We start from the raw sequence: 13,554 nt of genomic DNA, 5'->3' as shown, positions 1-13,554 counted from the left end.
CTGCTCCCATGTCTGATTCTATCACATTGCTTCTATTCGTCATATTATAGAAGATTTAGTTTACATTGGGTTGTAGGTATTACAATTGCTTTGTAATTATTCCGAGAAAGGGAAATTTCTTAATTTGAATTTCTGTGGGCTATCCCCCCTTGTCTACTTCTATATATCCACTTTATGCTATGTCGTCATATGAGTGAAGTTTCAGTTTACATGAGATTTTCACTTCAAAAATTGCTAATGGATTCAATAAAGGGAATCTTCTCTTATTTCATGGCTTGTAGTGCATAATTTCATTTTGATGAGACTTATTTGCTGCTATGCATTCACCTTTTACTTTGTTTCTAATTCCGTCTATGCATTATTGTTCTTGTAACACCGCTGACTTGCTTTTGCAGGAATGGCTTTTGGAACAGGAAGTGCACTGGCCGAAGGGCTGTAGATGCTGTGATGGGCCCTTGCATAACTCAGCATGAAACTGTTGTCTGTAAGGTGGCTGCTTCCCCTGCAATTGCACCCACTTCAAGCAGCATTAGCAGTACTGATGCTTTTGCTATCCATTCAAAGGCCTTCCGACATGTATGGAGACTTTCCTTAATTTTCTTTCCAACTCAAGGAAGAGGAATGATATTGTTGCTGCTAAAAAATTTTGAGTATTTTGACTTGCACGTTTAGTGCTTAGATAGAAATCTGATAGAGGTAATTGGTACAATTTGTTTGTATTTTCTTGTGCATATGGCTTTTATCATATGTTCAAATTCTTATCTTCTCTTGCTGTAACTTTAACTATCCTTCTGACATGCAATTGTTAGGGCCGGTTGGGGTTTTTCTTTCCTTGTTTTTCATTCTCTACGGTTGCTTCTTTCAGGTGAACTCTTTTCTAAGTAGAAGAGTTCTTATTTTCGAAGCATATATAGATTGCTCTTAACATTCTTTGTGTTTTACTACCATAAAAAAAAAGTACTTTTTTTAAACTTGTATGCCTTGATGCAGCTTGATGAGGATAGTGAACTTACATCACTAGTTGGGAATGCAACATTACGTCTGTTGGATGAAGCATTAAATTGTGAACTGAAGATTAGAGATCAGCAAAACTGTGTAGTTGATATATTTTAAGACAAATAATGAATTTTGTCAAAATTTTGCTGTTCATTCTCGCAAGAGTTGAGAATTACATTGGCTAAATTTATCAGGTCTACCATCTTCGGGGAACAGAAATGCCAATAAACTTCAATTTTTTACTGTTCACGAAAGCTCATGGTTGTTTATTGTATTTCTCAGGATGAACACAAGAACAGGGATGGCAATTGGGCGGTTTGGTACGGTTAGTTCAGTTACCATACCCGCGCCGTGCTCACCGGTACCCAGGGGCGGAGCCAACGTTATGGCAGGGGGGGCAATTGCCCCCCCTAAACTTTGATTTTTTTCAATTTTACCCCAAAACTATGAGTTTTTTTTAATGTAAAATTAGTATTTTGCCCCCTCTGAAATTTAAATTTTTTAAATTTTACCCCAAAAGTATGAGTTTGCCCCCCTGAATGGAAATCCTAGCTTCGCCCCAGCCGGTACCCGTACCAACCCCGCCCCGTGCTTGAGCACACTCTTGCATCAGATTAATCAGAGGATAAGGAAGCTAATATGGAGATCGACTGCTTCCCCACAAGATGAGGATCTTCATGTGGAGAGCCGGTAGTAATGCCTTACCCCCTTCCAAAATTTGAGAAGGAGAGGTATCACAGAGCAAAGTAGTCGCAACTTTTGTGGGGAGGTGGAAAGTGTGGAACATATGCTGCTGCTTTGTGATTGGACGAAGTATATTTGGTTTGGCGTATGTGCGATCAAGATAGGAAAAATGGATATAACCTCCTGGTATAGATGTCTCATGGATTTTCTATGGAAAAAAAAGGGCTCAATGGTTCTGACAGGAAGGAAATATGCTCTGCTATGGCCTTTGTAATGTGGATGGAAGGAGAGATGTGATCCATTGTTCAAGAAAGGAAAGCCTGACGTACAAGCTGCCTCTGTAGAATATCCGAAACTATCAGCTGTGAATAATAACTAAAAATGGACCAAGAAGTCTCAAAGGAAGCCAGTACAAGCCTCTATACAATTGGCAAAGACCTGACCATGGATTTGTAAAACTCAATTGTGATGGGGCTTTTGATGCTTGTTTGTAGTTCGTAATCTGGAATTGTTGTAGTGGCCAGGGACTCTGATGGGATTTTGATTGAAGGAGCAAGGAGATTGTTATATGGTGATGCGGCTGAAACAACGGAGGCTCTAGCTATCTGAGAAGGAGTGGAGCTAGCAATGAGGAATCAATGGAGTTATGTTATCCATGAAACGGATTCTGAGGTGGTTTTCAAGGGTCTTCAATGCAAAAAGGGAAAAGTTCCATGGAAGATCTCTATCTGATGAATGACACCAGAAGCAGCAGGAGCAAATTCAGAGATTTGGCCAAGTCTTTTGAGGAGGTAAGCTAATAGGTGTGCAGATCATATTATTGCGCATGCTTTAAGAAGGAGATGGGCTTAGATGATTGGGTTTCCTTACCCCCATCCCCTTTTAATGATTCCGTTAGATGAGGAGTGTAACTATGTAAATGAGAGGTGAGGGATGACGAATGTAAACTGTGAAATTGCATGTAATGACAATCATGGTTAAAGCATAAATAAAGTTGAGAGCTTTGGCCTATTTATATAAATGTGTACCCCGGTAATAGTGTAACACGAGAGCAAATAACGCGTGTGCTATAACACTAGCAAGACAAAAAGACTTGAAATCGTGAAAAGTTTTATTAGAATAAAAGTCTTAAATTATATATTTATGATTACATTTATAATTGTAAGACCTGATTTTTTTTCCCCAAAACATGCATACATATACTTACACATACATATGCTGTTATATATATTATACACGCTGCTTTAAAAAAAAAATGAAAGGGGAGCATGGCTCCACGTGGCCTAACATCCTCCCCCTTAGCAATCCCTTTTCCACCGCCTTATCACCCATTTCATTTATTTTTCCCACCTCTCTTTTCTATTCTGTTCGACTTGGGGAGGAACGAAGAAGAACAGAGGGTGAGAGAGAGAGAGAGAGAGAGAGAGAGAGAGAGAGAGAGATAGAAGGAGTGAACAAAGTTGAGAGCTAGGGAAGCTCACGGAGGAGAAAGAGGACTAATCTTGGAGTTCTTGATTTGTAAGTTGATTTTCATGACTTAAACATTAGTATTGGTAGGTTTAGGTTTATTTTCAGCTCAACTTAGCCTAAGGTCGGGTTTGTTGTCGAGCTTATTTGAGGAGGAGAGCCATATGTGAGTTTCTCCCGGTTAAGGTTATGTTGAAATCAGTTAGTTGAGTTAGTTATATGATCAGAAAGTGGTGCAATTAGCTGGAAATGAGAGTTATTCTTGATGGAAGTAATATGGGAATGGATATTGTTTTGGTTATGGAGTAAAGAGCCGAGCTTGTTCTCCAACGTTTAGCTGTTTTGCTTGGCCAATCAATATTCTTTAGCCAATTGAAGTGCCTTCGATAATTCACCATATGCCTAGGTATGTGAGATTGATTTTATAGGTTTTATACTATAAGATCATCTTCTTTTGAACTCGCGTTCTTAATTTGATTGTGAATTGAGTAGGAAGAACATTTGGTTATTAATTTAGGAAATGTTAGAATAGCTTTTGGGAATTTTAGATGGTGATTTGTGCTGAAATGCTTGACTGCTGGGGTTCAAGGGCTTTTGGTATTAGTTTTAGTTGGTGTGATAATTAAAGGAAATTGATATTTTGGGGTAGAGCTACTGTTATGTTGACGTGTGGATTAAGGACTTGTTCACGTTTGGATTTATGTTGAATATTGATTAATTGAGTACCGAAAGTTGACTTTCTAGATTTTACTGTAAGAATTCCTTATTTATTGGTTTGATTTTATAAAATAATGGATTTACAAATGTCTTCAATTAATCTATTGAAAAGAAATATAGAGTGGGAATTTGATAAATCTGGACTTGTGAAACTTTAGATTTTCCTTGTTTCCGAATCCTTTATTGTTATGTCTTGAGCTTGAATTCGGTTCAGTTATTGATAGGTTGGGTGCTAGATATTGCTGGTCTTGCTTTTCAGAATTTTAGGTAATTTCATTAGAAAAATAAAAAAAATAAAATAAAAATCTTAAGAGAATTAAATAATTAGCTAATAGAGTAAACTGGTGATTTATTTCTTATTGGGGTCAAAACCGGTGTTGTTCGGTACCTTTTTATTAGGAGGAATGAATTATTGGTAAAGGAATATGATTACTTACACTATTCTTGTGCTTATAATCTTATTAATATTCACGTATGGAAATTTATAAGAACTTGTCTCTTTAGTGATAAAAAGAATTATGTCAAGTAGGAGACCTAGAATTAATTCTTTTCGTTTATCTAAGTGCCGTCATTTGAGCTTGTCTGGTTTTGAGATTTATTTTTAAGTATGATGAGATCATTGTCTTCGTATATTTAGGATATGTGGGTTGATTTAGTTAGTTTGAATTGTTACCTTAATATTATATATATATATATATATATACACACGTTATGATGGATCATTAATCTTTATAAATTACCTAGAGTAAGAATCTGATAATAAGAATTTTATTTCTGCCTCATATGGAGTGTTTGGTGGCTAGTGCTGTTGTTGCGTTTATATATTAGCTACATTGATCCTCCAAGGCCATTGAGGGATGATGTAGTATGAGAATTAGTGGAGGAAATAATTGTCAGGCATAACTTGTTTTTCAGGCTATACTCATGATTGATGGGAGCTGAGGACATCGAATGTGCACTCTGAAGGTTAAGTTGGTGAAATATTTTTGGGTAGTCGGTGAGTACCTTATTCCGTTGTGAAGTGATATATATATATATATATATATATGTATATATACATATATATTACGTTAAGTGCATGGTAATGATGGTGTGATTAATAGAATTGGCGTTTTCTGTTTGTGTTGTAGTTGTCTGTTTGAGGGTATGCGATTGTTGTTATCATTGCAAGAACTTTAGCTGGTAATAATTGTATGAAGTTTATAAATTGATTTATGCGGATATAGGATAAGTGATGGATTCTGATGTCTTTATATGAGACATGAATTGTATGGATGTTATTATTAAAGGAAATATTGTGATAATTTGGGAATAAAGGTTTGGTGTGGGTATATGATATTAGATGGCATGGTTGCAGTGTGATTGTGTATGCTGATTGTGTATGAGATATGTGATGATAATGTGGTACCATTGTAATGTGATTGAGATTGTGCTTGTGTATGATGATATATGAGGTGCAATGGCATGTTTGCAATTATTTATGCTTGTGATTGTTATTTGATTATAGCCATGGGACCGCTGATCCAGCTGTATATAAATAGGACGCCTAGACCGCTGATTCGGCGGGATATAAAAAGGGACGCCTAGACCGCTGATTCGACGGGATACAAAAATGGATGCCTAGACCGCTGATCCGGCGGGATATAAAAAGGGACGCCTAGACCGCTGATCCGGCGGGATATAAAATGGACGCTTAGACTCCTACTGCCGGAGGATAATGGGCAGCCCCCGCTTATGAGAAATGAAATGAGGAATTTGTGGATATGAGTGCGGGGTCACGGTACCGTCACAACTCTGTTGCGAGGAAATGCAACCCTATGGCTATATTGATTGGTTTGTGTTGTATATTGTTTGGTTGGTATGAGTATTGGAGATGTGTTGTTTGTTGAGATTATTGGAGATGTGATGATTGTTGAGATTGTCTGTAGTTGTTCTATGAAAACCATGTTGTTATTAGAGTTTGATATGTCAATTGATTGTATTGTGAGTTGCTATAGAATGTTAATGAATGGATGTTTAATGTTTATGTGATATTGCGTATTAGAGAAAAAGTTGGAAGGGTTGTGTGAATTGGTTAGTAGAACTCAAATTTAGTTATTATATTGGATATAATTATTATGGGTAAATTGCACTGGTAGTCCAAAATGTTTTACAAATGTTTCATTATGGTCCAAAATTTTTTTTTCGCTACATGATGGTACAAAATATTTCAAAATTGTTTCATGATGGTACAAACCGTCAACTCGAGCTTGACGCAGTCAAACCGACGCTGATGTGGCTACTACGTGTCACCTCCTTACTGACGTGGTCGAAAAATTTAAAATAATTCTAAAAATTTTAAAATTTTAAAAATAATTTAAAATTTTAAAAACTTTAAAAAATAATTTTAAACTTTTAATTTAAAATTTAAATTTAAAATTTAAAAATAATTTTTTTATTTTAAATTAAAAATTAATTTTAAATATTAAATTTAAAATAATTTTAATATTAAATATTAAATTTTTTTTACAAAATTTAAAAAATAAAAAAAATTATTTAAAAATTTTAAAAATTTAAATATTTTAAAAATAATTTTAAAATTTTCAAAATTTTAAAATAATTTTTTATTTTTTTCTAAATTTTTACTCTTTTTTTGTATTTTATTATTATTTTTTGCATTTTAAAAAAATTTAAAAAATTTAAATTTTTTAAAAATAAATTTGAAATTTCAAAATTTCAAAATTTTTTTTATTTTTTTTCAAAATTTTTACTCTTTTTTTGTATTTTTTAAATTATTTTTGTATTTTTTTGGATTTTTTAAAATTTTATTTTCTCTTAAATGACGTGGCGCACTATGATTGGTTTCACGTAACAAAAGTGACACGTAGGAGGCGCCACGTTAGCAAAATGTTAACGGCGTTAGGGCCAATTGATGGTTTGTACCATCATGAATTAACTTTGAAATATTTTGTACCATCATGTAGCGAAAAAAACTTTTTGGACCATAATGAAACATTTGTAAAATATTTTGGACCACCAGTGCAATTTACCCTAATTATTATTATAGTTTGTATATATATATATATATACCGTGTATGTATGCCGGGTGAGCTGATAGTTGGATTAGATGAGATGATATTAGTTATTTGAATATTTAGTTATTTGCAATTGAATATTTATTTAATAATGTTATTTTACTTTGGAATATAGTATTCACTGAGATGCAGCTCATACCCTGCTTATAATTTTCCAGATAAGCTTCTAGCTGTGCGGAAGAAACACTTTTTGATATCGAGGATTAGCTCGGAAGATTAGGTAGGAACCTTAGTTATTTGATAAGTATTCTTTTTGTATAGAATGTATTTGAATATGTTACGACCTGAAATTTTTGTTTAGTTTTGGTTTAGCGATTGGTTGAGAAAATAAAATTACTCTCTTTTGATATTTATATCCATATTAGAGCTTGCTGGATTGGTTATTTTATTTTATTTTATTTTTGAGAGTATATTGAAATCTGTTTTTATGTTAATAGTTATGTAGTAACAAATATCGAAGAAATATATGGGAAATTCAGCTGAAATTTCGGGTTGTGACAATTTATAATATATTGAATTTTACTATTTAATAGAGTGTCGTCAGTCATGTAGTAATACATGATGATATATTATTTATTGTTACTGTTTTGTTGTATAAATAAAATAAAATATATTCATTGATGACTTTTTTTGAATAAGAGAGAATATATTTTGAAAGTGGGTTAAGTACTGAGATCGCTCAACATATATAGATTACAGATTACAGGCATAAAATGCTATTATAAAATGTTATTGTGCGCACCCGAATTTCGTCTCGTCGAGGCACGCGTGCGCACGCCTAAATACAACGCGGCTTGGGAGTGTCCACCTTCCCGGGGATGCGCGACAGACGCACGTGAGAAGGAGTCGCCACTACCTGTTTACGACCCGAAGGTCAGGGGCCGGTGAGTTGCCCGGGTCTAGGGGTACGGGGTACACCTAATTGCTAAGGCATATGGTCTGCGAAACCCGAGGTTCCGAATTTGGGGGTTCTGTTACATGCGAGCCTATATCTCGCATGCCCTATCGGTACTCTAACTTGTCTAGGTTTGCCATTTTTATTTAATTACCGCTTAATTAAGTTCCGCTCATCTTACGCGTTTTGACACCGTAAATTCGAATAGACACTTGAACCGTCCACTCTCCGACCGGGATTATTACATGAATAAATATGCCTCATAAAACCCTTACATTGTTCTCTCAAATAAAAGATAAATTACAATGACTGAATCCCGGTCGGTTCGCGTTCGGCCGTTATTTCACTCATGCTCACCGTATGATCTTGAAAAAGACCGAAAATTAAATTAAATACGCACTCGGTGCATGGGGGCATTGGACCCCGTGATCGAAGGTTACGGGCATTGGACCCGGTGAATTGCATCCTAAAGGATCGGGCTCGACCCGCATAACAAATAAGTGTAAAAATGTAACAAGTAAGCGCAAATAAACAAACAATGAGATTTTGTTATTGCCGAATTTACGTGAGTTAATCAATTATTATCCGGGGTATCTTGGCATACAAATCCTACCCTAAAACAAACAAATAGGATGATGGATAGGGTATGTAGCATTCGGCATCATTTAACGGACCCGACAGACATGATGTCCATAGTCAAGTCTCGAATGAGTGGGTTATTTTTAGATTATTCTGTATCGCAACAATATGGCTTTTACAGATTAAAAGTATTTTCACCTAAAAACCCAAAACCTAACCCTCTATTCGACTATTGCCCATGTTTGATTTAAGCCGAGTTTGTGATTAATTTGTTTTCCCATGTTTTGACCAATTCTATGCACAAACCTACGCTAGGATCACGGCAGGACAAGAACCGGTAATCATACCTTTGAATAGGTAAATATGTATGTGCATGAAAATCAAGATTACGTTATACGTATCTCGGTGCTTTTGAAATTGTGAATTTTGAAAAGGGCATGACTAACAGTTCTTGAACTGTCGACGCGATTACAAATTATTAATCAATTCGTGCAATCCATTTAAAGAAATCAAGTGATTTAATTTAGTCAAATTTAACGTCCCGATTATCCCGTATGTAGAATTTTAGGTTAATAAAAAAACTTGCTGAATGCTTTAGTCTACGGATTTCGAGCCGTCGAGATAGCCATTAGTTGACCGCCCGATAAACTCTAATTTCTGATATGGACACATAATTACAAAAATGAAATATTTAAATGGGGCACATACATTGTCGGTGGGTGATCCAAGTAGAAAAGGGCCGGATATTTTTTAGAAAATGTCCAGGGACTGAATTGAACGATTTTAAAAGAGCAGGGACTGATTTGAAAATTTTGAAAAAAAAAATTGGGGACTGACTTGAAAATTCTAAGAAATTGGGGACTGATCTGAAAATTCTAAAAATGGGGACTGTGTAACAAATTTACTGAAAATGTCCTAGGACTTATTTGAAATGAATTTGAAAATCGGGACTGATCTGAAAACAAAACAAATGGCCCCAGGACTAAACTGAAACAACTTGAAAAGTTACTAGAGATTCATGAAAATTCTGGGAATTCCAGGGCTGGCTGGAAAATAATAAAATGACTGGGACTTTATTGAAAAGAATTTTTGAAATTCGGGGCAGATTTGAAAAGGATGAAAAATGTTCCCGGGACTAAACTGAAACAATTTGAAAAGTTCTTTGGGATTCTTGAAAAAAATTCGGGAAAATCCGAGGATTGATTGGAAAATAGTAAAATGACCGGGACTTGATTGAAAATAATTTTGAAATTCGGGGCAGATCTGAAAAAAATAAAATACGTCCTCTGGACTGAAATGTGACAAAATAGAAAGTTCGTAAAATCGAGTTCGGGGCAAATCCAATCACCCATGCGACGCAAGAACACTCATTTCACATTATATCCATCAAGCAAGCAATAATATTCAGGAAAGGAACCCTAATCATGCCACTAAGTCGAGAATTTACCTAGTTCGGAAAGTTGAGGGACTTTTCTGCAAAAAAAAAATCGCCGGATGAATCGGGCCGGATCGGATCGGACCGGACCGCCCGCCCGAAGGAGAAACCGCCCGGAAGAGAAGCTTGGCCGAGCTGGAACGTATTGGGCCTGTTCGGGCCGACTTCTGGGCTGGACCTGCGAAGCAAAGGGAATGGGCCGAGGCCCGTTAACCAAGGGGCGGCCGAAATCGGGAGGAAAGCGGCGGCGACGGGGCTGGGGCCGGCGGTTCTCGCCCCCTGGACGCCGCGACGATGGCACGAGAGGGTGCGGGAGATAGCTCAGGGCGCCGTTGGTGCTTCGCCGTGGTCGATCGGGACCTCACCGGCGCTTAATCAGTCGGAATCGGGGGGAATTATCGCGGTTTCCGGCGAGGGTTTCCGAATTTTCCGATTTCTAAATTCGCCAAATCAAGGGCCAATTTTTCGATTTCGTTTGCTGGGTCGTGTCCCTCCCCATCCGAATTCCATTTCTGTCCATTTAATTGCAATTTTTTTCCTTTTTCCGTTAAGATTTCGGCCGATTTGGAGAGAATCGCGGAAAACCGCGATTTGGGGGTTCTCCGGGCCGGTGGGGATCGCGGGCAGCCGGCGAGCTGCCCGGCCCTGCCCGGCCTGCCCGACCTTTTTTTTTTTTTAATTAGGGCCGGCGGGTCACGGGCAGCCGGTCAACGCTGCCCGCTGCCCGGACCTGCCCGAATCTCTTTTATTTGTTTATTTAAGAAAAGGTGATAAATTAGGAAATGACAATTTTGGCCCCCTCGGAGCCGATGGACCAAAATTAGGTGCTGACAGCTTGCCCCTCTTTGGTTGCGTGCTCGGATAGAGGATGCAGCCAAAGACTATAAGAAGCACCTCGTTTGGTCCCGGCGACCGTTTGACAATTCTCCTCGTTTTTGCTAATATGTGGGCTTGTTGCAAAAATAGTAAAAACTATAAATTAGTAAATGTGGACGCATACTTGAAAGACATTAAGTGAGGACACGAAGTCCAAAAGGTAGTAAATTCGGACACGAAATCCGGAATGCAATGAATGTGGACACGAAATCCAAAATGCAATAGATGCGGACGCGAAGTCCGAAATGTAGTGAATGCGGACACGAAGTTTGGAAAGTAGTAAATGATGACACGAAGTCCGGAATGCAGTAGACACGAACACGAAGTCTGGAATGCAATGAATGTGGACACGAAGTCCAAAATGCAGTAGATGCGGACGCGAAGTCCAAAATGCAGTGAATGCGGACACGAAGTCCGGAAAGCAGTAAATGAGGACACAAAGTCCGGAATGCTGTAGACACGGACACGAAATTCGGAATACAATGAATGTGGACACGAAGTCCAAAATACAATAGATGCGGACGCGAAGTCCAAAATGCAGTAAATGCGGACACGAAGTCCGGAAAGTAGTAAATGAGGACACGAAGTCCGGAATGCAGTAGACTCGGACACGAAGTCCCGAATGCAATGAATGTGGACACGAAGTCCAAAATGCAATAGATGCGGACGCGAAGTCCAAAATGCAGTGAATGCGGACACGAAGTCCGGAAAGCAGTAAATGAGGACCCGAAGTCTGGAATGCAGTAGACACGGACATGAAGTCCGGAATGCAATGAGTGTGGACACGAAGTCCAAAATGCAGTAAAGATGCGGACGCGAAGTCCGAAAAGCGGTAAAGATGGACACGAAGTCCTGGACGCGAAGTTCGAAAAGTGGTAAAGATGGACACGAAGTCCTGGACGCGAAGTCCGAAAAGCGGTAAAGATGGACACGAAGTCCGAAAGGCGGTAAAGATGGACACGAAGTCCTGGACGCGAAGTCCGAAAAGAGGTAAAGATGGACACGAAGTCCTGGAAGCGAAGTCCGAAAAGCGGTAAAGATGGACACGAAGTTATGGACGCGAAGTCCGAAAAGCGGTAAAGATGGACACGAAGTCCGAAAAGCGGTAAAAATGGACGCGAAGTCCGAAAAGCGGTAAAGATGGACGCGAAGTCCTAAAAGCAGTAAAGATGGACGCGAAGTCCGTGCATGCGAAGTCCGAAAAGCAGTAAAAATGAGCATGATGCGAAAATGCAGGGAATGTAGAAGCAACGACTAGTGTTAGGGAATGGCGCGGGGCGCCGAAGAGAGGTGCTTGGCATTAGGTCGTGGCTTTGTTGGGATGGTGTAGTGGTAGGTGTGGCTTGCATTGCCGTCGGGGTGGTTGTGCTTTGCTGGAGGCCTGCTTTGCCCCTCGGGCAGTTGTGCGTCTGATCTGCTAGAAGCCGACCTTGTTGTTGGATCGATTGTTTGCTACTCTTGCTGGCAGCTGGTTTCGCCGCCGAAGCGATTGCTTGCTGGGAATGCCCTGGTCTCGCCAATGGGATTTTTGCTTGCGAGGCGGTTGCTCGTTGCTGGTTGGGCGGTTGTTCATTTGCTAGGGACCGGCGTCTAGCGAGGCGGGACTCGAGCTCTGAGAGCGCCTGCGTACCCTCTTGGACCGGGGATCAGAGTCTGCTGTAGTTCTTGCGTTTGCTGTACCTGTGATCCTGGCATTATCAGTAAGTCATGGGGTTACTAGCGATTTATAAGCACAGGTAAAAGGATGTGTTCGCGACGCATGTTCTTCAGTTTCGGGTCACCGAGGCGACCCGTGGAGAGTTTTTGCTTTGGGGATACAAATGAGATCCCACTTTCGAAGGCCTCAATGCGAGGCCTCCAAGGCTCCTGTTGGCCATGTACGAGCATATTGAGACATTCTTAATGATACCCTAGCGGCTCTGTCGATTATTCGACGCGCCCATCGGCTTAGGACCCTTCTCGTCAAGGTACCGCAGGGCAGCTGCGCTTGTGACCCGCGTGGGGATTTTTGCCTAGATTTTATCAGACTCGGTCTGACCATTTCCAGAATGCTATGACTAGACCTCAGAAAGGAATGTCTGGGATTTCGGCTTTGTGGTAGCCTATTGAAAGGTGGCTGTGACCCATTCTAGAGTTATGCAAAGACAAACAGAAAAGAGAAAGCTTGAGGGGAATGCGTTGCCCCAGGCTAAAAGGATGCACGAGTTCACGCCTGTAGCGAGATGTACCCTTTTTCCTTTGTTCTTCTGTTGTGTAGGCTGTATCAAACTGCTTGGATAGCATGCTCGATTTGCCCACTGTGCTTGAGAAGGAATCCACGCTGGACAGCTGAGCTGTGTTGGAGGGCTGATCGAGGATCATGTTGGAGTTGATAATCTAGCCACTTTCGTTGAGGATCCCTAGTCCGCACAATGTGTGAGAGACTAGGGGTCAATTTTATCTATCTCTTATTTTGCTCTCCTTTTGCTACGGTCACCCACCTCGGGGCCGCACCTCTCAACCTAAAGGGGAAGAGCTCTCCTTTTGCCACGACCGCCAGCCTCGGGATTTTCAGTCGTGCCTCTCTCTTGCCCTAACTTTTGCCTAGGTCGCCCCGAGGGGTTTTCGACCTAGCGGGCTCGATTCTTTTGTCTCTCGAGTTTGCAAGGGCGAAGGGTTCGAAGGATTCGACCTCCGAGTGCGTTGCGTTCTGTCTCCATCGAGGAGTTGCATCTGCTGCTCCCCTTTTTTCAGGGTTTGTTGATTTCTTCTTCGAATTGGCGTTGCCGGAGTTTTAAATCTCGGGGGTGCCTTGTTTTGTTCATTGGCGGGTTTTTCCCGCTTGTTTTGCT

At 39.6% G+C, this 13,554-nt stretch overlaps 1 long non-coding RNA gene across 3 annotated transcripts; it reads left to right on the top strand.

Moving 5' to 3' along the window:
* The first annotated feature begins 3,018 nt into the window (after positions 1-3,018).
* LOC116194589 lies at positions 3,019-7,323 on the top strand. Of its 3 annotated transcripts, none has more exons than XR_004154464.1 (3): positions 3,019-3,198; positions 4,780-4,861; positions 5,372-5,895. It is a non-coding gene; the product is annotated as an uncharacterized LOC116194589 (long non-coding RNA). The 3 variants fall into 3 exon arrangements; XR_004154462.1 differs by having other exon boundaries at positions 3,021-3,198; positions 5,406-5,895; XR_004154463.1 differs by lacking the exon at positions 5,372-5,895 and adding an exon at positions 7,097-7,323 and having other exon boundaries at positions 3,022-3,198.
* Positions 7,324-13,554: the final 6,231 nt, after the last annotated feature.

This window comes from Punica granatum, chromosome 2 (assembly GCF_007655135.1).
Source record: "Punica granatum isolate Tunisia-2019 chromosome 2, ASM765513v2, whole genome shotgun sequence".
NCBI classification, from domain to species: domain Eukaryota; kingdom Viridiplantae; phylum Streptophyta; class Magnoliopsida; order Myrtales; family Lythraceae; genus Punica; species Punica granatum.
Note: the sequence above shows the minus strand (reverse complement) of the source record. Positions and strands in the feature narration are given on the sequence as shown.